The 25,035-nt window shown below is 42.9% G+C and overlaps 1 protein-coding gene across 1 annotated transcript in view; it reads left to right on the forward strand.

The window, feature by feature from the left end:
• Window positions 1–470: 470 nt before the first annotated feature.
• The window catches only part of LOC126458480 (uncharacterized), a 141,966-nt gene continuing 117,401 nt past the window's right edge, over window positions 471–25,035 (forward strand). The window contains exon 1 of the mRNA XM_050095573.1: window positions 471–596. The gene's annotated coding sequence lies outside the window, so the exon portion shown is untranslated. The remainder of the gene's footprint in view (window positions 597–25,035) is intronic.

Consider the following 25,035-nt stretch of genomic DNA (forward strand, 5'->3'; position numbering starts at 1 on the left):
CGGCCAGAGGTGGTTGTTCTGGGTACTGATTTCTCAGGAATTATGCACCCAAATTGCGTGAAAATGTCGGTTCTAGTATAATATATTTGTCCAATGAATACCCGTTTATCATCTGCATTTCTTCTCGGTGTAGCAATTTTAATGGCCAGTAGTGTAGCAAAGTGTTCGTCCCAAAGCCTCTGACACATTCTGCTTTCGGCAGCACTGCTAAGCAGCTACGCCTGAAGGGCCCCTAAATCGAGATGACCGGCTCGTGACGGGAGGCTCGCGTGTCGCTAGCTGCAGCGCATTGTTTCAGCCGGCGTCCGCAGGCCGCGTTCCGGTTCGCTCTGCCGCGTTGCGCTGCGGAAGCGGCGTGCTCCGCCCACAGCAACGTACAGTGTTGCGCAAGGCCGCTTTCGCTGGCCCGGGTGGCTGCCACGCCAGAGCGCTAAACGCCGCGCGACGCCTCGCCGCTCACACACGACATCCGCACGGCCGCGCAAGTATCTCGTGCCGCCCGCACTCACCGTGTTATTGCACTACCGTGTTTGTGCCACCCGTCGCTTGGATATGCCTTAATTTTTGAGTATCACTGAAGCACAACAAACATAATAGTTAGTCTCTTATTTACTCACGAAGCGCTTCTAGTACTGCTGCTGCCAAGTCTACAATTCGCAATGCACCTTTAAACGTTTGGCTGAGGGTATTTTGATTACCAACGTAACTTCCCCGTTTCTTGCTCTTGATAGGCCTATGTGGGAGCTAGAATCTCTCTAACCCTTGAGTTCCACATCTACATCTACCTTTATACTCCGCAAGCCACCCAACGGTGTGTGGCGGAAGGCACTTTACGTGCCAATGTCATTACCTCTATTCTACTGAACAAGTGCCCACAGCTCTTAAAGTACGTATTTTAGAGCCCGTATGTACTGATCTTTTTTCTTGTTTTAGTACGTAGTATCTTCTTCCAATTTATGGAAAGCAAAGGGCATGCAGTAGAAGAGATCCACTGTAAAGAGGTTTCAGAACGTTTTTCGCTTACAACTTTCGACTTGGTCGTTTCCGGATCAGGGTTCTCCTTTTGTCAAAAATTCGATAATATGGGTAAATTTGTGAGTGGATTGAGGACTTTTTGACAGGGAGAACGCAGCGTGTCTCGAGTGGAGCGTCATTGTCAGATGTAGAAGTAACTTCAGGTATGCCCCAGGGAAATGCTTTGGGACCCATGCTGTTCACGGTGTGTATTAATGACCTAGAGGACAATATTAATATTAACCACAGACTTTTTGCAGATGCTACCGTTATCTGTGATGAAGTTTAGTCTGAAAGAAGGTCCTTAAATATGCAGTCACATCTTGATATGACTTCAAAGTGGCGCATAGATTGGCAACTTGCTTTAAATGGTCAGTAATGTAAAACCGTGCACTTCACAAAACGAGTAAGTGTAGTATCCAATGGCTACAATATATCAATGAGTCACAGTTGGAATCGACCAGCTCATACAAATACTTGGGTGTAACACTTCCCTTTTCCAGTCGCGTATGGTTCGCGGGAAGAACGACTGCCGGAAAGCCTCCGTGAGCGCTCGAATCTCTCTAATTTTACATTCGTGATCTCCTCGGGAGGTATAAGTATGGGGGAAGCAATATATTCTATACCTCATCCATAAACGCACCCTCTCGAAACCTTGACAGCAAGCTACACCGCGATGCAGAGCGCCTCTCTTGCAGAGTCCTGCCACTTGAGTTTGCTACACGTATCCGTAACGCTATCACGCTTACCAAATAACCCTGTGACGAAATGCGCCGCTCTTCTTTGGATCTTCTCTATCTCCTCTGTCAACCCGACCTGGTACGGATCGCCGGTTCTAGGCGCTTCAGTCTGGAACCGTGTGACCGCTACGGTCGCAGGCTCGAATCCTGCCTCGGGCATGCATGTGTGTGATGTCCTTAGGTTAGTTAGGTTTAAGTAGTTCTAAGTTCTAGGGGACTGATGACCTCAGATGTTAAGTCCCATAGTGCTCAGAGCCATTTGATTTTGGTACGGATCCCACACTGATGAGCAATACTCAAGTATAGGTCGAACGAGTGTTTTGTAAGCCACTTCCTTTGTTGATGGACTACATTTTCTAAGGACTCTTCCAATGAATCTCAACCTGGCACCGCCCTTACCAACAATTAATTTTGTATGATCAATCCACTTCAAATCGTTTCGCACGCATACTCCCAGATATTTTACAGATGTAACTTGCTACCACCCCCCATGAACCATGGACCGTGCCGTTGGTGGGGAGGCTTGCGTGCCTCAGCGATACAGATGGCCGTACCGTAGGTGCAACCACAACGGAGGGGTATCTGTTGAGAGGCCAGACAAACATGTGGTTCCTGAAGAGGGGCAGCAGCCTTTTCAGTAGTTGCAGGGGCTACAGTCTGGATGATTGACTGATCTGACCTTGTAACATTAACCAAAACGGCCTTGCTGTGCTGGTACTGCGAACAGCTGAAAGCAAGGGGAAACTACAGCCGTAATTTTTCCCGAGGACATGCAGCTTTACTGTATGATTAAATGATGATGGCGTCCTCTTAGGTAAAATATTCCGGAGGTAAAATAGTCCCCCATTCGTATCTCCGGGCGGGGACTACTCAAGAGGACGTCGTTATCAGGAGAAAGAAAACTGGCGTTCTACGGATCGGAGCGTGGAATGTCAGATCCCTTAATCGGGCAGGTAGGTTAGAAAAATTAAAAAGGGAAATGGATAGGTTAAAGTTAGATATAGTGGGAATTAGTGAAGTTCGGTGGCAGGAGGAACAAGACTTCTGGTCAGGTGATTACAGGGTTATAAATACAAAATCAAATAGGGGTATTGCAGGAGTAGGTTTAATAATGAATAAAAAAATAGGAGTGCGGGTTAGCTACTACAAACAGCATAGTGAACGCATTATTGTGGCCAAGATAGACACAAAGCCCATGCCTACTACCGTAGTACAAGTTTATATGCCAACTAGCTCTGCAGATGATGAAGAAATTGATGAAATGTATGACGCGATAAAAGAAATTATTCAGGTAGTGAAGGGAGACGAAAATTTAATAGTCATGGGTGACTGGAATTCGTCAGTGGGAAAAGGGAGAGAAGGAAACATAGTAGGTGAATATGGATTGGAGGGAAGAAATGAAAGAGGAAGCCGCCTTGTAGAATTTTGCACAGAGCATAACATAATCATAGCTAACACTTGGTTCAAGAATCATAAAAGAAGGTTGTATACCTGGAAGAATCCTGGAGATAGTAAAAGGTATCAGATAGATTATATAATGGTAAGACAGAGATTTAGGAACCAGGTTTTAAACTGTAAGACATTTCCACGGGCAGATGTGGATTCTGACCACAATATATTGGTTATGAACTGCAGATTGAAACTGAAGAAACTGCAAAAAGGTGGGAATTTAAGGAGAAGTGACCTGGATAAACTGAAAGAACCAGAGGTTGTTGAGAGTTTCAGGGAGAGCATAAAGGAACAATTGACAGGAATGGGGGAAAGAAACACAGTAGAAGAAGAATGGGTAGGTCTGAGGGATGAAGTAGTGAAGGCAGCAGAGGATCAAGTAGGTAAAAAGACGAGGGCTAATAGAAATCCTTGGGTAACAGAAGAAATATTGAATTTAATTGATGAAAGGAGAAAATATAAACATGCAGTAAATGAAGCAGGCAAAAAGGAATACAAACGTCTCAAAAATGAGATCGACAAGAAGTGCAAAATGGCTAAGCAGGGATGGCTAGAGGACAAATGTAAGGATGTAGAGGCCTATCTCACTAGGGGTAAGATAGATACTGCCTACAGGAAAATTAAAGAGACCTTTGGAGAGAAAAGAACCACTTGTATGAATATCAAGAGCTCAGATGGAAACCCAGTTTTAAGCAAAGAAGGGAAGGCAGAAAGGTGGAAGGAGTATATAGAGGGTTTATACAAGGGCGATGTACTTGAGGACAATATTATGGAAATGGAAGAGGATGTAGATGAAGATGAAATGGGAGATAACATACTGCGTGAAGAGTTTGACAGAGCACTGAAAGACCTGAGTCGAAACAAGGCCCCGGGAGTAGACAACATTCCATTAGAACTACTGATGGCCTTGGGAGAGCCAGTCATGACAAAACTCTACCATCTGGTGAGCAAGATGTATGAGACAGGCGAAATACCCACAGACTTCAAGAAGAATATAATAGTTCCAATCCCAAAGAAAGCAGGTGTTGACAGATGTGAAAGTTACAGAACTATCAGTTTAATAAGTCACAGCTGCAAAATACTAACGCGAATTCTTTACAGACGAATGGAAAAACTAGTAGAAGCGGACCTCGGGGAAGATCAGTTTGGATTCCGTAGAAACACTGGAACACGTGAGGCAATACTGACCTTACGACTTATCTTAGAAGAAAGATTAAGAAAAGGCAAACCTACGTTTCTAGCATTTGTTGACTTAGAGAAAGCTTTTGACAACGTTAACTGGAATACTCTCTTTCAAATTCTGAAGGTGGCAGGGGTAAAATACAGGAAGCGAAAGGCTATTTACAATTTGTACAGAAACCAGATGGCAGTTATAAGAGTCGAGGGGTATGAAAGGGAAGCAGTGGTTGGGAAAGGAGTGAGACAGGGTTGTAGCCTCTCCCCGATGTTATTCAATCTGTATATTGAGCAAGCAGTAAAGGAAACAAAAGAAAAATTCGGAGTAGGTATTAAAATTCATGGAGAAGAAGTAAAAACTTTGAGGTTTGCCGATGACATTGTAATTCTGTCAGAGACAGCAAAGGACTTGGAAGAGCAGTTGAATGGAATGGACAGTGTCTTGAAAGGAGGATATAAGATGAACATCAACAAAAGCAAAACGTGGATAATGGAATGTAGTCAAATTAAATCGGGTGATGCTGAGGGGATTAGATTAGGTAATGAGATACTTAAAGTAGTAAAGGAGTTTTGCTATTTGGGGAGTACAATAACGGATGATGGTCGATGTAGAGAGGATATAAAATGTAGACTGGCAATGGCAAGGAAATCGTTTCTGAAGAAGAGAAATTTGCTAACATCGAGTATAGATTTAATTGTCAGGAAGTCGTTTCTGAAAGTATTTGTATGGAGTGTAGCCATGTATGGAAGTGAAACATGGACGATAACCAGTTTGGACAAGAAGAGAATAGAAGCTTTCGAAATGTGGTGCTACAGAAGAATGCTGAAGATAAGGTGGGTAGATCACGTAACTAATGAGGAGGTATTGAATAGGATTGGGGAGAAGAGAAGCTTGTGGCACAACTTGACTAGAAGAAGGGATCGGTTGGTAGGACATGTTTTGAGGCATCAAGGGATCACAAATTTAGCATTGGAGGGCAGAGTGGAGGGTAAAAATCGTAGAGGGAGACCAAGAGATCAATACACTAAGCAGATTCAGAAGGATGTAGGTTGCAGTAGGTACTGGGAGGTGAAGAAGCTTGCACAGGATAGAGTAGCATGGAGAGCTGCATCAAACCAGTCTCAGGACTGAAGACCACAACAACAACAACTGCTACCAGTGTCTGTTCCGCTATCATATAACCACACAATAAAAGATCCTTCTTTCTATGTATCCGCAATACATTTCATTTGTCTATGTTAAGGGTCAGTTGCCACTCCTTGCACCAAGTGCCTATCCGCTGCAGATCTTCCTGCATTTCGCTGCAATTTTCTAATGCTGCTACTTCTCTGTATACTACAGCATCATCTGCGAAAAGCCGCATGGAACTTCCGACACTATCTACTAGGTCATTTATATATATTGTGAAAAGCAATGGTCCCACAACACTCCCCTGTGGCACGCAGAGGTTACTTTAACGTCTGTAGACGTCTCTCCATTGAGAACAACATGCTGTGTTCTGTTTGCTAAAAAGTCTTCAATCCAGCCACACAGGTGGTCTCTTACTTTGTTTATCAGGCGGCAGTGCGGAACTTATCGAACGCCTTCCGGAAGTCAATGAAAACGGCATCTGCCTAGGAGCCTGTATCTAGTATTTCCTGGGTCTCAATAACAAATAAAGCGAGTTGGGTCTCACACGATCGCTGATTCCTGAATCCATGTTGATTCCTACAGAGTAGATTCTGGGTTTTCAGAAATGACATGATACGCGAGCAAAAAACATGTTTTAAAAGTCTACAACAGATCGATGTCAGAGATATAGGCCTATAGTTTTGCGCCGGTTCACGGTCTTTTCGCGAAATATACGTAGGAGTTAGCAATAAATATACTGACTCTTTTACAAACGTACTCTCTCGAAATTTTAATAGTAATTCACTCCCTGATCCACAACGCCTTTGGGAATATGGCTTTAGGCGAAGTTAGTTTACTTGCGCTATACTGGGTGATTCCTTGGTGATGTGACATAATTTCAGGGTTAAAGCAGAAGAGTAAATGTACCAATTTCTACATCCACATTTACATCTATACTCTGCAAACCAGAGGGTACGTTTCAATGTACCACTTATTAGGACTTCTTCCCGTTCCATTCACGCATGGCGCGACGGAAGAACGATTGTGTGAATGTCTCTGCGCGTACTGTGATTTTTGTAATCTTGTCTTCACGATTCCTACGGAAGCGCCACGTAGGAGGTTGTAGTATATTCCTGGAGTCACCATTTAAAGCTGGTTCTTGGAGCTTTGTTAGCAGACCTTCTCGGGTTAGTTTACGCCTGCCTTCAACAGTCTGCCAGTTCAGTTTCTTCAGCATCTCGGCAACACTCTCCCATGCGTCAAACAAACCTGTGACCATTTGTGCTGTCCTTCTCTTTATGTGTTGAGTATCATCTGTTAGTCCTGTTTGGTATGGGTGCCACACACTTGAGCAATATTCCACAAAGGATTGTACGAGTGATTTGTTAGCAATTTCTTTTGTAGACTGCCTTTGTAGATCTTCCGCAGTATTCTACCAACGAACCGAATTCTACCACCTGCTTTACCCACAACTGAGCCTGTGATCATTCTATTTCATATTCATACAAAGTGTTACACCCAAGTATTTGTATGAACTGGTCGATTCCAACAGTGACTCATTGATATATTGTAGTCATAGGATACTAGCTTTTTCGTTTTGTTAAGTGCACAGTTTTACGTTTCTGACCATTTAAAGCAAGTTGCCAATCTATGCGCCACTTTGAAGCCAGCTCAAGATGTGACTGAATATTTATGCACCTTCTTTCAGACAAAACGTCATCATAGATAACGGCATCATCTGCAAAAAGTCGGAGGTTACTATTAATATTGTCCCCTAGGTCATTAGTACACAACATGAACAGCAAAGGTACCAAAGCTTTTCCCTGGGACATACCGAAGTTACTTCTACATTTGATCATGACTCTCAATCCGAGACACGTTGCGTTTTCCCTATCAAAAAGTCCTCAATCCACTCACAAATTTACTTGATACCCCATATTATAGAACCTTTGAGAAAAAGAGAACCCTAATCAGGAAACGACCAAGTCGAAAGTTATAAGCGAAAAACGTTCTGAAATCTCTGACAGTGGATCTCTTCTACTGTCTGCCCTTTGTTTTCCATAAATTGGGAGAAGATAGTACATACTAAAAGAAGAAAAAAGATCCCGTACATATGGACTCTAAAATACATACTTTAAGAGATGTGGGTACCTATTCAGTAGAACAGAGCTGTTTCGCAGTAGCAAGATGAACAAGTGCTCTTAGCTGTTAAGGTATGCAGAGACCATGTTTAATGGACAATTTTTCTTGTTTTGGTCCATGGTACCTCCTCACAAAATAGGAGAGCAATGAGCTTGTAGCAGAACGGGTCCAATGTCAGAGATATCGGCACAATTTTCGCTTATAACTTTATACTCGTTCGTTGTATGCGTGCGCAGGTTTCCGTTTCCGGTTGTTCGTGCAATTTCAGCTGGGAAAATCGCTCAGTGAACAGAGAAATAACAAAACAAAAATACCTGCATACATTGCATCGTCACACTTATCCGTATACTAAAAATATTTTTATCCCGAGAGGTACGATGAAAACGAACTAACTCCATGTATTGACTGGAAGAGGTGTTCGTCTACAACGAGAAACTAAAGCGTTTTCCCTCTCAAGGAAAAGTTACAAAGTGATTCAAAAATATATAAGGGTTAAATATATAACAACGATAATGTTTTCAAAATTGCCTTTATTTGTCTTTATCGGAAGTTGACAATATAATACGACCGGTTTTGATCGTGCTAGCAATCATCTTCAGATCATAAGATATCATTACAGGGTGTAACTCGTCACATATTGTACAATCGATTACTGAGTCATTGAAAAGTTCTGATGACTCAGTACTTGATTGTACAACATGTGACTTGTTACACTCTGTAACGACTTTTTATGATTTGAAGATGGTTGCTAGCACTATCGACTGGGTCATATTACTTTATAAACTCGTGACTAGAAAGATGATGATTGTACTGAATAAAAAAATTAAATGAATTCCATGTGTAATGTTACACTTCAAATGAAAAATTATCTGACCCCTTTTTAAACATGATATGTTGTCATTGTTGACCTAGGTGGAGATACAGTTTTGTGTATTTCAAGTTGTTTCTGTTAAATACACAGTTTTGTAACGATGGCGTGTCAGAGTGTAGCCCTAAACAACGATAAGTCTAGAGTTCTGTGAATAAATACTAATATGCTTGTAATTGGATAACTATATCCAGAATTTTCTAACTAATGTACAAACGTAAAACCTCAAACACTTGAAATGACAATCAATTCACTAAACGTATCCTACTTATCGCGGTTCCTTTATTGACAAGGGTTTAATAAGAGAAACATTAATTCATAATGAGGTGTAATCTTTAAATAAACCTTTAAAACAGACGGGGACTGTACCCATAGCCTTTCAGTAAATAACGAAATTAGAGTACAGTTTAAATCGGCGACGAGGTCATTAGAGACAGACTTCAAACTTAAATAGAAAAAGGAAATCGGCGTTCTTTCTCTAAATGAACCACCTCGGTATATGCAACATATGGAGCACAGAAACCAGGATAAATCTAAACCAGGATTGCTATCCCGAGATTTGAACCTGCTCCTTCCTACAGCGAGTCCTGGGTGTTCACTGTGCCACAATCTCGCTCGATGTGCTTCACTGATCAAAATACATGTTATAATTGCAGCTTTTAGTTAGCATTTGATTTAAACCAAGACGTTGGTGCAAACTCTGATGACCAGGAGAGTAGGCTCCCCTTTGCCGTCAAACACCGGTATTCGAATACTGCAAAATCTAATAGCAACCCACTACCATGTGGTAGTGATCTTGGCTACAGAAGCTATTTATTTATTGGTATTTAGCCACAATCTCGATTAACTCCAATCATATTCACAGCTTTTACGAGGGGTGGCCAGAAAGTAAATTCCCATCGGTCGCGTTGCGGGAACCACAGTAAAAGTCCACTGAAGTTTTGCACATATGTGTGGAGCAGTGTCTCTAGTATGCCTGCCGATCGTGTCACGTCGCTCCTTTCAGTTCTGCAAGCACAATGAGCATGTAGATGCCTAGAAACTAATGCCTATGAGGGCCTGCTGAGAGACTTCGCCTGATGTCATGCAGCCCACGCAACATAACTGCCATGCATTCCCTTCTTCATGACAGTTCTCGGCCGCACACTGCAGGGCAATGAAGACACTCCTGCAGCGTTTTCAATGGGAGATGTTTGATCACCTATGCTCCCTTTGATTTTCATCTCTGCTCGCATGAACCACTGGCTTTGAAGACAACACTTTGGCACAGACTACGAGTTCCAGACCAGTGTGGATAAGTGGTGGAACGCGCAGACGGCTGCTTTCTATGACGAGGGTACTGGAAAGTTGATGCAGTGCTTCGGCAAATGTCTAAGTAGGAGTGGCGACTGTGTAGAGAAGTAGCTGGAAGGTGTAGCTAACAGTTGTAACTAAAACATTTTTGATTTTCACTGTGGTTTCCATTCCACGAGCGGTCGGAACTTAGTCTCTGGGCAATTCCTGTAGCACATAAGGACGTTTGGTACTGTCGATTTAGATCTACATTTACGTCCATATAACACTCTAGTGAGGTGCATGGTAGAGGGTACTTGTCATTGTACTCCAATCATTGCTTAAAACGCTCAGTGTGCTCTGTAATTAGTCTAATGTTGTCTTCGCGACCCCTTCAGGAGCTATACATAGTGCAGTGTAACGACGTATAGATTTGTTTAATTGATTTTCTTTTGACATATGACCATGTGCAGACTTCGTCACCTACGTCAGTTACAACCCACTTCAAAATTATTTATATTCTTTTTAAATTGTCTCAGAATGGTTCTTGAACGAAACTGTAAAACATCATTTGAGTCGTATGCACAGAATTACGTCACTCGGGCCAATAGGTTTGCGTAAACTTTTTCAATTTTGGACGTCGTTTGTTTCTCCTCAGAATTTATATTGATACACGTTATCAGATTTAATCGATAATAGAACCACATTGAATAAACTTTTTGAGATTCAAAGTCGCGATGAACGCTGTCAAAATTCAATCATCTTGTCAAATATATTATTAATTCATTCACATAATTCTTCATAAATAAATCCTCGGAACACGTATTTCAACTTTAATAGCATCCACTAGTTTATTATCTTCCTACATATAGACGTGAACCTGAGCCTTGACAAGACAAAACTAACAGTATCAATAAGATTAAACTCTCTACGACGTCATTGTTGTACAAAACATTACAAATTATTCATTTTCAATTTTTAGAAGCACGACGCAACAAATCGGTTTCAGAATCTTCTGTCGCTCTTTGGCTGTCGACCCGCGACGTATAGTGGCCAGCAATTTTCTCTCCGGTCCCGGCAACGAAGATGCTGTCTCCGTTCGTTGCGCCGCCCTCTCCGTACATGAAACATAAAAAAAAATACAAAACTTTAGACACTTCACAACCACTCCAAATATTACAAAAATACATAAACAAAACTAAATTAAACTTATATTCATCTGCAAACTGGGCTGACTGGTGCATGGTTGACGCTTCAATTTCGTCCCACTACAGTAGGGGCTTGCAGTATTTTCCTAGATTCTTCAGTTGATGACAGTCCTTGAAAATCTGAAAGCATGCTTTCACGGCATAGTTGGAGTATATCTTCCAACGTTCATCAGTTCCCGTTTTTCGGAATCCAAACTGATCTTCCCCGAGGTTGGCTTCTACTAGTGATCCCTTGATGCCTCAGAACATGTCCTACCAACCGATCCCTTCTTCTGGTCAAGTTGTGCCACAAACTTCTCTTCTCCCCAATCCTATTCAATACTTCCTCATTAGTTATGTGATCTACCCGTCTAATCTTCAGCATTCTTCTGTAGCACCACATTTCGAAAGCTTCTATTCTCTTCTTGTCCAAACTATTTATCGTCCATGTTTCACTTCCATACATGGCTACACTCCATACGAATACTTTCAGAAATGACTTCCTGACACTTAAATCAATACTGGATGTTAACAAATTTCTCTTCTTCAGAAACGCTTTCCTTGCCATTGCCAGTCTACATTTTATATCCTCTCTACTTCGACCATCATCAGTTATTTTACTCCCCACATAGCAAAACTCCTTTACTACTTTAAGTGCCTCATTTCCTAATCTAATTCCCTCAGCATCACCCGACTTAATTAGACTACATTCCATTATCCTTGTTTTGCTTTTGTTGATGTTCATCTTATATCCTCCTTTCAAGACACTGTCCATTCCATTCAACTGCTCTTCCAAGTCCTTTGCTGTCTCTGACAGAATTACAATGTCATCGGCGAACCTCAAAGTTTTTATTTCTTCTCCATGAATTTTAATACCTACTCCTAATTTTTCTTTTGTTTCCTTTACTGCTTGCTCAATATACAGATTGAATAACATCGGGGAGAGGCTACAACCCTGTCTTACTCCCTTCCCAACCACTGCTTCCCTTTCATACCCCTCGACTCTTATAACTGCCATCTGGTTTCTGTACAAATTGTAAATAGCCTTTCGCTCCCTGTATTTTACCCCTGCCACCTTCAGAATTTGAAAGAGAGTATTCCAGTTAACGTTGTCAAAAGCTTTCTCTAAGTCTACAAATGCTAGAAACGTAGGTTTGCCTTTCCTTAATCTTTCTTCTAAGATAAGTCGTAAGGTCAGTATTGCCTCACGTGTTCCAGTGTTTCTACGGAATCCAAACTGATCTTCCCCGAGGTTGGCTTCTACTAGTTTTTCCATTCGTCTGTAAAGAATTCGTGTTAGTATTTTGCAGCTGTGACTTATTAAGCTGATAGTTCGGTAATTTTCACATCTGTCAACACCTGCTTTCTTTGGGATTGGAATTATTATATTCTTCTTGAAGTCTGAGGGTATTTCGCTTGTTTCATACATCTTGCTCACCAGATGGTAGAGTTTTGTCAGGACTGGCTCTCCCACGGCCGTCAGTAGTTCCAATGGAATATTGTCTAGTCCGGGGGCCTTGTTTCGACTCAGGTCTTTCAGTGCTCTGTCAAACTCTTCACGCAGTATGTTATCTCCCATTTCATCTTCATCTACATCCTCTTCCATTTCCATAATATTGTCCTGAAGTACATCGCCCTTGTATAGACCCTCTATATACTCCTTCCACCTTTCTGCTTTCCCTTCTTTGCTTAGAACTGGGTTTCCATCTGAGCTCTTGATATTCATACAAGTCGTTCTCTTATCTCCAAAGGTCTCTTTAATTTTCCTGTAGGCGGTATCTATCTTACCCCTAGTGAGATAGGCCTCTACATCCTTACATTTGTCCTCTAGCCATCCCTGCTTAGCCATTTTGCACTTCCTGTCGATCTCATTTTTGAGACGTTTGTATTTCTTTTTGCCTGTTTCACTTACTGCATGTTTATATTTACTCCTTTCATCAATTAAATTCAATATTTCTTCTGTTACCCAAGGATTTCTGCTAGCCCTCGTCTTTTTACCTACTTGATCCTCTGCTGCCTTCACTACTTCATCCCTCAAAGCTACCCATTCTTCTTCTACTGTATTTCTTTCCCCCATTCCTGTCAATTGCTCCCTTATGCTCTCCCTGAATCTCTGTACAACCTCTGGTTCTTTTAGTTTATCCAGGTCCCATCTCCTTAAATTCCCACCTTTTTGCAGTTTCTTCAGTTTTAATCTACAGGTCATAACCAATAGATTGTGGTCAGAATCCACATCTGCCCCTGGAAATGTCTTACAGTTTAAAACCTGGTTCCTAAATCTCTGTCTTACCATTATATAATCTATCTGATACCTTTTAGTATCTCCAGGGTTCTTCCATGTATACAGCCTTCTTTCATGATTCTTAAACCAAGTGTTAGCTATGATTATGTTGTGCTCTGTGCAAAATTCTACCAGGCGGCTTCCTCTTTCATTTCTGTCCCCCAATCCATATTCACCTACTATGTTTCCTTTTCTTCCTTTTCCTACTATCGAATTCCAGTCACCCATGACTATTAAACTTTCGTCTCCCTTCACTACCTGAATAATTTCTTTTATCGCGTCATACATTTCTTCAATTTCTTCGTCATCTGCAGAGCTAGTTGGCATATAAACTTGTACTACTGTAGTAGGCGTGGGCTTCGTATCTATCTTGGCCACAATAATGCGTTCACTATGCTGTTTGTAGTAGCTTACCCGCATTCCTATTTTCCTATTCATTATTAAACCTACTCCTGCATTACCCCTATTTGATTTTGTATTTATAACCCTGTAGTCACCTGACCAGAAGTCTTGTTCCTCCTGCCACCGAACTTCACTAATTCCCACTATATCTAACTTCAACCTATCCATTTCCCTTTTTAATTTTTCTAACCTACCTGCCCGATTAAGGGATCTGACATTCCACGCTCCGATCCGTAGAACGCCAGTTTTCTTTCTCCTGATAACGACATCCTCTTGAGTAGTCCCCGCCCGGAGATCCGAATGGGGGACTATTTTACCTCCGGAATATTTTACCCAAGAGGACGCCATCATCATGCAATCATACAGTAAAGCTGCATGCCCTCGGGAAAAATTACGGCTGTAGTTTCCCCTTGCTTTCAGCCGTTCGCAGTACCAGCACAGCAAGGCCGTTTTGGTTATTGTTACAAGGCCAGATCAGTCAATCATCCAGACTGTTGCCCTTGCAACTACTGAAAAGGCTGCTGCCCCTCTTCAGGAATCACACGTTTGTCTGGCCTCTCAACAGATACCCCTCCGTTGTGGTTGCACCTACGGTACGGCTATCTGTATCGCTGAGGCACGCAAGCCTCCCCACCAACGGCAAGGTCCATGGTTCATGGATATCATACGAAATACTCAAGGAAGAACTAATTATAGTTCAAAGAAAGGAACAAAGAAAAGTTAGAAGACTTCTACAGAGGTAGTGCAACAAGATAGAGATAGTAATCGGTCATTTTGTTGTCATCAAACTGTACCGACATCAAGTAAACCAGGAGAAAACTGGACTCCAACGTCGCTTCCGCAAATACGAGTGGAGTGCCTTAACCAGTGTGGCGCATCGCAGAGATTATTCATAGTTGGCGCGTATCGTTTAAACGTGCGACGCACAGCCTGTACAGATGGCCGGTAACGAAGTGCGATTTTGTACATCACTTCTTGGGCGTTGTTGTTTGATAAAAAATACTTTTAGCAATGAGCACATTTTGTACCTGTTCCAAATAATATTATAGTATTCTTTTAAAAGTCTTGTTTAGGAATCGGATTTCTTGCTAGAAAGAGTACCGTATATACACTCCTGGAAATTGAAATAAGAACACCGTGAATTCATTGTCCCAGGAAGGGGAAACTTTATTGACACATTCCTGGGGTCAGATACATCACATGATCACACTGACAGAACCATAGGCACATAGACACAGGCAACAGAGCATGCACAATGTCGGCACTAGTACAGTGTATATCCACCTTTCGCAGCAATGCAGGCTCCTATTCTCCCATGGAGACGATCGTAGAGATGCTGGATGTAGTCCTGTGGAACGGCTTGCCATGCCAATTCCACCTGGCGCCTCAGTTGGACCAGCGTTCGTGCTGGACGTGCAGACCGCGTGAGACGACGCTTCATCCAGTCCCAAACATGCTCAATGGGGGACAGATCCGGAGATCTTGCTGGCCAGGGTAGTTGACTTACACCTTCTAGAGCACGTTGGGTGGCACGGGATACATGCGGACGTGCATTGTCCTGTTGGAACAGCAAGTTCCCTTGCCGGTCTAGGAATGGTAGAACGATGGGTTCGATGACGGTTTGGATGTACCGTGCACTATTAAATGTCCCCTCGACGATCACCAGTGGTGTACGGCCAGTGTAGGAGATCGCTCCCCACACCATGATGTCGGGTGTTGGTCCTGTGTGCCTCGGTCGTATGCAGCCCTGATTGTGGCGCTCACCTGCACGGCGCCAAACACGCATACGACCACCATTGGCACCAAGGCAGAAGCGACTCTCATCGCTGAAGACGACACGTCTCCATTCGTCCCTCCATTCACGCCTGTCGCGACACCACTGGAGGCGGGCTGCACGATGTTGGGGCGTGAGCGGAAGACGGCCTAACGGTGTGCGGGACCGTAGCCCAGCTTCATGGAGACGGTTGCGAATGGTCCTCGCCGATACCCCAGGAGCAACAGTGTCCCTAATTTGCTGGGAAGTGGCGGTGCGGTCCCCTACGGCACTGCGTAGGATCCTACGGTCTTGGCGTGCATCCTTGCGTCGCTGCGGTCCGGTCCCAGGTCGACGGGCACGTGCACCTTCCGCCGACCACTGGCGACAACATCGATGTACTGTGGAGACCTCACGCCCCACGTGTTGAGCAATTCGGCGGTACGTCCACCCGGCCTCCCGCATGCCCACTATACGCCCTCGCTCAAAGTCCGTCAACTGCACATACGGTTCACGTCCACGCTGTCGCGGCATGCTACCAGTGTTAAAGACTGCGATGGAGCTCCGTATGCCACGGCAAACTGGCTGACACTGACGGCGGCGGTGCACAAATGCTGCGCAGCTAGCGCCATTCGACGGCCAACACCGCGGTTCCTGGTGTGTCCGCTGTGCCGTGCGTGTGATCATTGCTTGTACAGCCCTCTCGCAGTGTCCGGAGCAAGTATGGTGGGTCTGACACACCGGTGTCAATGTGTTCTTTTTTCCATTTCCAGGAGTGTAGTTGCCAAACTTTTGGTAAAAATGGTACTTGTGTTTTCCGTAAGCAGTGTAAAACAGATACAGTTACGAGAAGACAAAATTTGTTCCGTAAGTGCAAATGAGCAACACAAGCATGACTACAGCTGACGGAAAACTGACAAACACGCAGGAGACACCCACTCACTCACTCTCTCTCTCTCTCTCTCTCTCTCTCTCTCTCTCTCTCTCTCTCTCTCTCTCACACACACACACACACACATACACGTACACACCGTATGATGACCCTGAATAGCCGAACCTATTTACTAAGGTTTCCTTTCTTTATGCCAGTTGATACTTTTCCTAATTTATGCACTTCGGCCGACCGCGGGTGGCCGAGCGGTTCTAGACGCTTCAGTCTGGAACCGCGCGACCGCTACGGTCGCAGGTTCGAATCCTGCTTCGGGCATGGATGTGTGTGATGTCCTTAGGTTAGTTAGGTTTAAGTAGTTCTAAGTTCTAGGGGACTGATGACCTAAGATGTTAAGTCCCATAGATGTTAAGTCCCATAGTGCTGATGACCTCAGATGTTAAGTCACATAGTGCTCAGAGCCATTTGAACCTTTTTTTTTTAACATGGTAACTAATTAAAATTGGAAGGCAGGCCAACATCTGATGCTACCTTCAGTGGAAGACCGATAGTATGAATTCTGTGTTCTGTGTGTTACACGTCTTACGTATACGTGGGGGTTTCGGGAGCTGGGTCAAAGTATACAGCGCATCAGACGTTCGTCGAAAATTGGTGACACTTACAGCAAAGGGGCGGCATGTGAATGAATTATTTGTAGCTTCTATTCAGGCAATCACATATTCAGTTCAATATGTGACCAAGTCTGTGATGAATAGGAAAACTGACGGGCATCCTGGAAATGTTTCGTGCAGAGAGTGGAGGGAACAAACGCTTCACAGCGACAAAAATTGCGCGTTTACAGACATTTTACGAGCAATGCGGCATAAAATCGTTATCGTAACAAGCATTAAATTTAGCTGAAGAGGCAATACAAAAAGCGATCCCACGCTACGGTAAGTGTGTGACTTTCCAACGAAATAACGTATCTACTAGTTACAACAATGAGCCCAATCATAAACAAATTAGGCACGCTCGACAACCATGGATTCTACCACCAATCTGCAGACAAATGCTGGATCACATTGTATTGCTAAATATTGTGGAGTGTATCTGTTTTGTAAATTACCAAACAAATTTAATTGACTGGTAACTCATTTTGTATTCAAGCACTCGAAGATACTTACTTACGTGTACGAAAGCACCATTGATGATGTAACACATGCGACGTTTTTTGCGTGTCGTAATTCACTCTTCGAATGACCGTCGTACGTTTGTTATGCTTTTCGCGTCATCACCGTTCGACATTATAAATCAATAACTGTTATTTTGAGCCAAATACTTACTCTGAAAGACAACCAAATAGCATTACAGATTGTTGCATAGTGTTCTGAGAAGGAGAATTTGAGTGTACCTGCGGAATACGGTTAGTTAGAGTGATATCTCGACACCTTAAACAGCAGATTTCTTGTGTGTCGCTTTATATTTTCATATCTTACAACATCTTCGTCCCTAATCCCAGCCGGCCGCGGTGGCCGTGCGGTTCTGGCGCTGCAGTCCGGACCCGCGGGACTGCTACGGTCGCAGGTTCGAATCCTGCCTCGGGCATGGGTGTGTGTGATGTCCTTAGGTTAGTTAGGTTTAAGTAGTTCTAAGTTCTAGGGGACTTATGACCTAAGATGTTGAGTCCCATAGTGCTCAGAGCCATTTGAACCCTAATCCCATCTTCAGGAGACCAGAATACCTTTGAGTATCTTAAGTTAGGTTCTATGTTGCTGCATCTGCCATCTACCGAAAATTAGTAGATTCCTTGTCTGCAACTATCACAGGCGATTTACAATATAACGCTGTCACACAGTACTGTTCCGGACTTCACCAAATGTTTGGGACTACTCTTATTATATTTTCGAAATAACGTATCTACTAGTTACAACAATGAGCCCAATCATAAACAAATTAGGCACGCTCGACAACCATGGATTCTACCACCAATCTGCAGACAAATGCTGGATCACATTGTATTGCTAAATATTGTGGAGTGTATCTGTTTTGTAAATTACCAAACAAATTTAATTGACTGGTAACTCATTTTGTATTATAAACTGAATGTGAGCCTTGATTTAACTTAACTCCAAAGCCTCAATGGCTCTTATGAAAGGGCATAGTCGATTACCCAAACATCGCCAATCCGACCTGTGTTTCGTCTCCAATGAGCACCACGTTGTCGGTTGTCGTTAACCTGTAATCTTTCTTCCTTCTAGAGCTTAAATCGAGGCACACTGCCACGAATTACGATAATATCAAAAACCTGGTTTACAGTTTTGTTGTGCAAGGAGCATGGTGACATACCAACTAGCCAAAAGTAGAACTGAACACTGAAAACTTCGTCATGCATGAGAGACTAACAATAGGCACCTGTTTTCTACGTATCACTAGGTATGTTAGGACAGTAATATCACGTGTCTGTGCTCTGTATCAGGGCGATGTTCCATATCAAGCAACGCGCGAAGGTGTTTTAGGAAGAATACGTGTTTAGCTCTGGGTCATTTGCATAGCCAGACGTGTCAGAAAAGAATACAAAAGAGGTAGTGTGTGTGTGTGTGAGTGTGTGTGTGTGTGCGTGTGTGTGTGTGTGTGTAGCTAGACAGAGGTAGGGAGATACGTTGTGACGTAAGTTTGAGAAGTTCACGTCTGAATTTAAGGCCTCTGTTCAGGATATTGGGGCACAGGATATGTTTATAACAGCTGCACAACTTAACAGCGACACGGAAAATTAATTTGTATCTCTTGCTAGAGCTGGGAGCACGATGAAATCGACGTCATGTGATCTGAGGGACGCGATGTTAACTAATACTATTAGTGTTAGTTTTATTTCAAGTCTCAATCGTTCTGATACCTAATTTTCAGTTTCAGGGCGAAATTATGTGAATATGAATATTTGTTGTAAATATTTTCAAACATCATGTCATAGCTCTTTGAATACAGTGGATTTAATTATGAGAGGATATAGTTTCAGATCATGAACCAAAAAATATGAAAATATGAATGTCACATATAAAATTGAAATATGCTAATCGTTTAGCTATAAGAGTTATTCACCTTAAAATACTTAGAGGATAAGCATCAGTCGGTCGAGAAACAGAAAGTTTTTTGTACTTACTGCCAAATTTAGTTGTTGGGGCTCGACACATTTTCAGGCTCATGGAACATTAAAACTGGCAATTTCAGAATCTCTTGGGAAAATTTCTGTGGCACCCCAAAGTCGATTAGCACAGATAAAGAAACTTATAAAAATGATAGTTTAAAACTGATTGATTAACACATGTTCTGATGCAAAAAGACTGAAACAGTTTGCAACAGAGAGCTACAAGTTTTTAAACCACACAGCTGACGTTCCCATTGTTCAGTAATGTTTCTTTGAGCCAATCTAGGAGTTCTTATACAACATAAGTTTGTAACGCCAGCAATCAGTGCACCTACATTAGTCTGAACAATCCGGTTTTCATACACCCGCCGATCACTAAAATAACGTGAAATCCCGGTGATGAATAAAATTTTCATTTTCTAGATTTCGAAAATACTTGGAATTTAAGTGCTGAACAGTTCCTTATCACTAGGCTATACTCCACTTTCCTTAATCAAAGCATTTAAAATTCCCCCGAGTGTCTCTTGGACTAAGAAGAACATGTGACACCGTTGAAGGCGATTCATCAGTCTATCAAAGTGCCTGGCTAAGCCGTCTTTGTGTTACTCAAGTGTGAAGAGTGTTTATGTTTTGTAACTAGTATCATGCTCATGAAAGTAATCTTCCGAAGTGCAAAATGGTTCAAATGGCTCTGAGCGCTATGTGACTTAACATCTGAGGTCATCAGTCCCCTAGAACTTGGAACTATTTAAACCTAACTAACCTAATGACATCACACACATCCTTACCCGAGGCAGGATTCGAACCTGCGACCGTAGCAGTCGCGCGGTTCCAGACTGAAGCGCCTAGAACCGTTCGGCCACACAGGCCGGCAGTTACCATGTATTTACATGATTTCCCCCCTGATGAAGTAACGCCAACTGCCGCCAGACGTTAAACGTGATGTAAACTTAGATGTAAGTGAAAGGTTCCTAATCTACATCTACATCATACTCCGCAAGCCACCTAAAGGTGTGTGGTGAAGGGTATTTTCGGTACCACTATCTGATCCCTCCAATCCTGTTCCATTCGCGAATAGTGCGTGGGAAGAGTAATTGTCGGTAAGCCACTATACTGGCTCTAATTTCTCGAATTTTCTCCTCGTGGTCAATATGCGAGATATATGTGGGAGCAAGTATTATGTTGTTTGACTTCTCCTGAAAAGTGCTGTCCCGAAATTTCAATAGTAAATGCCTCCGTGATGCAGAACGTCTCTCTTGTAACGTCTGCCAGTGGAGTTTGTTTAGCATCTCCGTAACGCTCTGTCGCCAGCTAAACGATCCCGTGGCGAATCGCTCCGTTCTTCGTTGGATATTCTCTATTTCCTCTATCAGCCCTACCTGATAGGGATCCCAGATAGATGAACAGTACTCAAGAATCAGGCGAACAAGCGCTTTATAAGACACTTCCTTCCTGCATGAGTTACATTTCCTTAAGATTTTTCCGATGAATCTGAGTCTTGTGTCTGCTTTTCCCACTATCTGTTTTATATGGTCATTCTACTTAAGGTCGCTCTGGATGGTTACACCTAGATATTTCACAGCAGACGCTGTCTCCGGCTGTTTGTCATCAATAGTGTAGCTGTACAGTGGTGGATTTTTTTCCTATGTATGCGCAATATGTTACATTTATTTACGTTCAGGGTCAACTGCAAGAGTCTGCACCATTTATCAGTTCTCTGCAGGTCGTTATGCAATTCCTTACTACCTTCTGGCGTTGCTACTTTAGTATAAACAACTGCATCATCTTCGAATAGCCTTAAAGAGCATCCGACGCTTTCTACTAAATCATTTATATACACTACTGGCAATTAAAATTGCTACACCACGAAGATGATGTGCTACAGACGCGAAATTTAAGCGACAGGAAGAAGATGCTGTGATATGCAAATGATTAGCTTTTCAGAGCATTCACACTAGGTTGGCGCCGGTGGCGACACCTACAGCGTGCTGACGTGAGGAAAGTTTCTAACCGATTTCTCATACACAAACAGCAGCTGACCGGCGTTGCATGGTGAAACGTTGTTGTGATGCCTCGTGTAAGGAGGAAAAAAGTGTACCATTACGTTTCCGACTTTGATAAAGGTCGGATTGTAGCCTATCGCGATTGCGGTTCATCGTATCGCGACATTGCTGCTCGCGTTGGTCGAGATCCAATGACTGTTAGCAGAATATGGAATCAGTGGGTTGAGGAGGGTAATACGGAACGCCGTGCTGGATCCCAACGGCCTCGTATTACCAGGAGTCGAGATGACAGGCATCTTATCCGCATGGCTGTAACGGATCGTGCACCCACGTCTCGATCCCTGAGTGAACAGATGGGGACGTTTGCAAAACAACAAGCATCTGCACGAACAGTTCGACGACGTTTGCAGCAGCATGGACTATCAACTCGTAGATCATGGCTGCGGTTACCCTTGACGCTGCATCGCAGACAGGAGCGCCTACGATGGTGTACTCAACGACGAACCTGGATGCACGAATGGCAAAACGTCATTTTTTCGGATGAATCTAGGTTCTGTTTACAGCATCGTGATGGTCGCATACGTATTTGGCGTCATCGCGGTGAACGCACATTGGAAGCGTGTATTCGTCATCGCCATACTGGCGTATCACCTGGCGTGATGGTATGGGGTGCCATTGGTTACACGTCTCCGTCGCCCGCATCTCGTGGTCGTGCGGTAGCGTTCTCGCTTCCCACGCCCGGGTTCCCGGGTTCGATTCCCGGCGGGGTCAGGGATTTTCTCTGCCTCGTGATGGCTGGGTGTTGTGTGATGTCCTTCGGTTAGTTAGGTTTAAGTAGTTCTAATTTCTAGGGGACTGATGACCATAGATGTTAAGTCCCATAGTGCTCGGAGCCATTTGAACCAACACGTCTCCGTCACCTCTTGTTCGCATTGACGGCACTTTGAACAGTGGACGTTACATTTTAGATGTGTTACGACCTGTAGCTCTACTCTTCATTCGATCCCTGCGAAACCCTACATTTCAGCAGGATAATGCACGACCGCATGTTGCAGGTCCTGTACGGGCCTTTCTGGATACAGAAAATGTTCGACTGTTGCCGTGGCCAGCACATTCTCCAGATCTCTCGCCAACTGCAAACGTCTGGTCAATGGTGGCCAAGCAACTGGCTCGTCACAATACGCCAGTCACTACTCTTGATGAACTGTGGTATCGTGTTGAAGCTGCAGGGGCAGCTGTACCTGTACACGCCATCCAAGCTCTGTTTGACTCAATGCCCAGGCGTATCAATGCCGTTATGACGGCCAGAGGTGGTTGTTCTGGGTACTTATTTCTCAGGATCTATGCACCCAAATTGCGTGAAAATGTAATCACATGTCAGTTCCAGTATAATATATTTGTCCAATGAATACCCGCTTATCATCTGCATTTCTTCTTGGTGTAGCAATTTTAATGGCCAGTAGTGTATATAGTGAACAGCAACGGTCCTATCACATTTCCCTGTGGTACTCAGGATATTACATTTACATATGACGATTTAGCTCCGTTAAGAGCGACATGTTGAGTTCTATCTGCAAGAAAGTCTTGAATGCAATCACAGGTCTGCTCCGATACCCGGTAAGCTCGTTTTTTTTTCATTAAACGGCAATGTGGGACGGTTTCAAATGCCTTACTGAAATCAAGGAACACGGCATCAGCCTGAGCGCCGTTGTCCACTGCGCTGTGAATCTCATGGAGGAACAGAGAGCAAGCTGAGTTTCGCAGGATCTCTGTTTGCGGAATAATGATGGAATAATCCTCAATACCAGTCGAATAATAAATAATTTGTACGCAGCTTAAAGGTGCTGTTTAAAATAACGTCAGTTATCAAGTATTGTTTGCCCACGATAAGTTGATGATTGGCGCGGTGGCTGTCGGGAACAGCCGTGCCCCCCGCATTAGGCTGCCAAGGGGAGAAGAGCGGTGAAGAGAAGACAGCATCGTGCTGCCACCACTACCCGCGTTTTGCGCTTAACACAAAATCGAAGGCAGTACTCGCGGAAATATTGCCCGCTTAAGTGACGTCGTCGGATCGGAAATCACCTAATTTGTTGACATATTCATGCTCGAGAATCTTACCTACAACTTACGTACTATTCATAAATCGCAAATAATGAAAAATGAATGTACAACTTACGACGCTATGAATCGAAAGTCAAAAACCGATTTTTGGAATCTATTTGCACATTGCATTTATTAAACACAGCACAGCAGTAATATTTACAAAGTCTAATTAACTCTGCCTGAAAGAATTGTTTAACACTTCGACTTAATTATTATCTACTCGTCGGTAAGGTAATTCTCAAAACTTCGAAGACAGATGAACTGACTTATCAAAAGTCTGACATGGTCTGATGTTATCTAGAATCGTAAGTAGAAGGTGAAAACGAAAGTTTTCTCCACATAACTGAAATATTCGTATATTGCCTGGACCTTCATGAAGTGTGTGGTTTACAGTGAAAGTGATCGGTTCCAGTTTTTAAACATTTATTCTTCCGTTCGTAACAGCTGATCAAATCCATCATGACACATTGCAAAGAGGCCGAGTTGTACAGTATGTCTTCGTAAAACAACTGACTGTTCACAAATCAAGAAACGTACTTTTTCACAACTTTAAATCTGTGTGAAATAATATTCAAGTAACTAACACAGGTTATACTTCGCGATATCAGCTCAAACTGCCCGTCCCAGCAGCTTTTTTTTTTTTTTTTTTTTTTTTTTGCACTTATCATTCCCTCCTCTGATGGAGGAGGGCGGGCTGTTTGAGGGCATGCTGGCGTCCCTTTTCAGCCGTGGGGTTTTTACATGGTTATTTTTATTTTGTACAATTTATTTTTCCTGCAAGTGCATTTTTATGATTTGTTGACAATTTTGTTATTGCAGGTTTTTAGCAGAATGGAAACATTATAAACAAGTATATTAATATAATAAAATTTAAAACATAATAAAATTTAAAACATAATAAAAATTAAAAATTTAAATTTACAGTAAAAGAAAAGGTGATGAAAGTAACATAAACAATTTTGTTAACATGATGCAATTTAAGTTTACGAGAGATGAAGATAAGTGTAGATGAATGAGGATAAGTTAATCAGGTATGTTAGCAATGAAGGAGCATAGATACGTAGAATACAAAATAAATGGGGTATAAAAGACATATAGTATGTAAATTTATGTTAACATTATGGGAATTTATTGGATGATTTAGTTGTATAGAGTTAGTCTGTGTCTGTTACAGATTCCGAGCGTAGCTGGCTTTACAGGTGTCGGTCTAAATATACTCCTAGGTATCTGGCTGAGTTGGCCAGTGTGAGTGGCGTGTTCCATAGTCTTAGTCGGATGTCGTTGTCGTCTTGTTGTCGTTTTTTGGTCAGATGTCTGTGTTTGAAGAGAACTGTCTGTGTTTTGTTGGGATTGGGCCGAATTCGCCACTTGGTCATCCATTGCTCTAGTCGTGTAAGGTAGTCGTTCGTCTTTCGTTGTACAGTGTTTGTTCTTAGTTCGGTGCACCAGCAAGCTGTATCGTCTGCATACAGTCCTACGGTTTCGGTTTGTGTCCTGACAGTGGGTATGTCGGCTGTATATAAC

The sequence above is a fragment of the Schistocerca serialis genome, chromosome 2 (genome assembly GCF_023864345.2).
Source record: "Schistocerca serialis cubense isolate TAMUIC-IGC-003099 chromosome 2, iqSchSeri2.2, whole genome shotgun sequence".
Taxonomy (NCBI): domain Eukaryota; kingdom Metazoa; phylum Arthropoda; class Insecta; order Orthoptera; family Acrididae; genus Schistocerca; species Schistocerca serialis.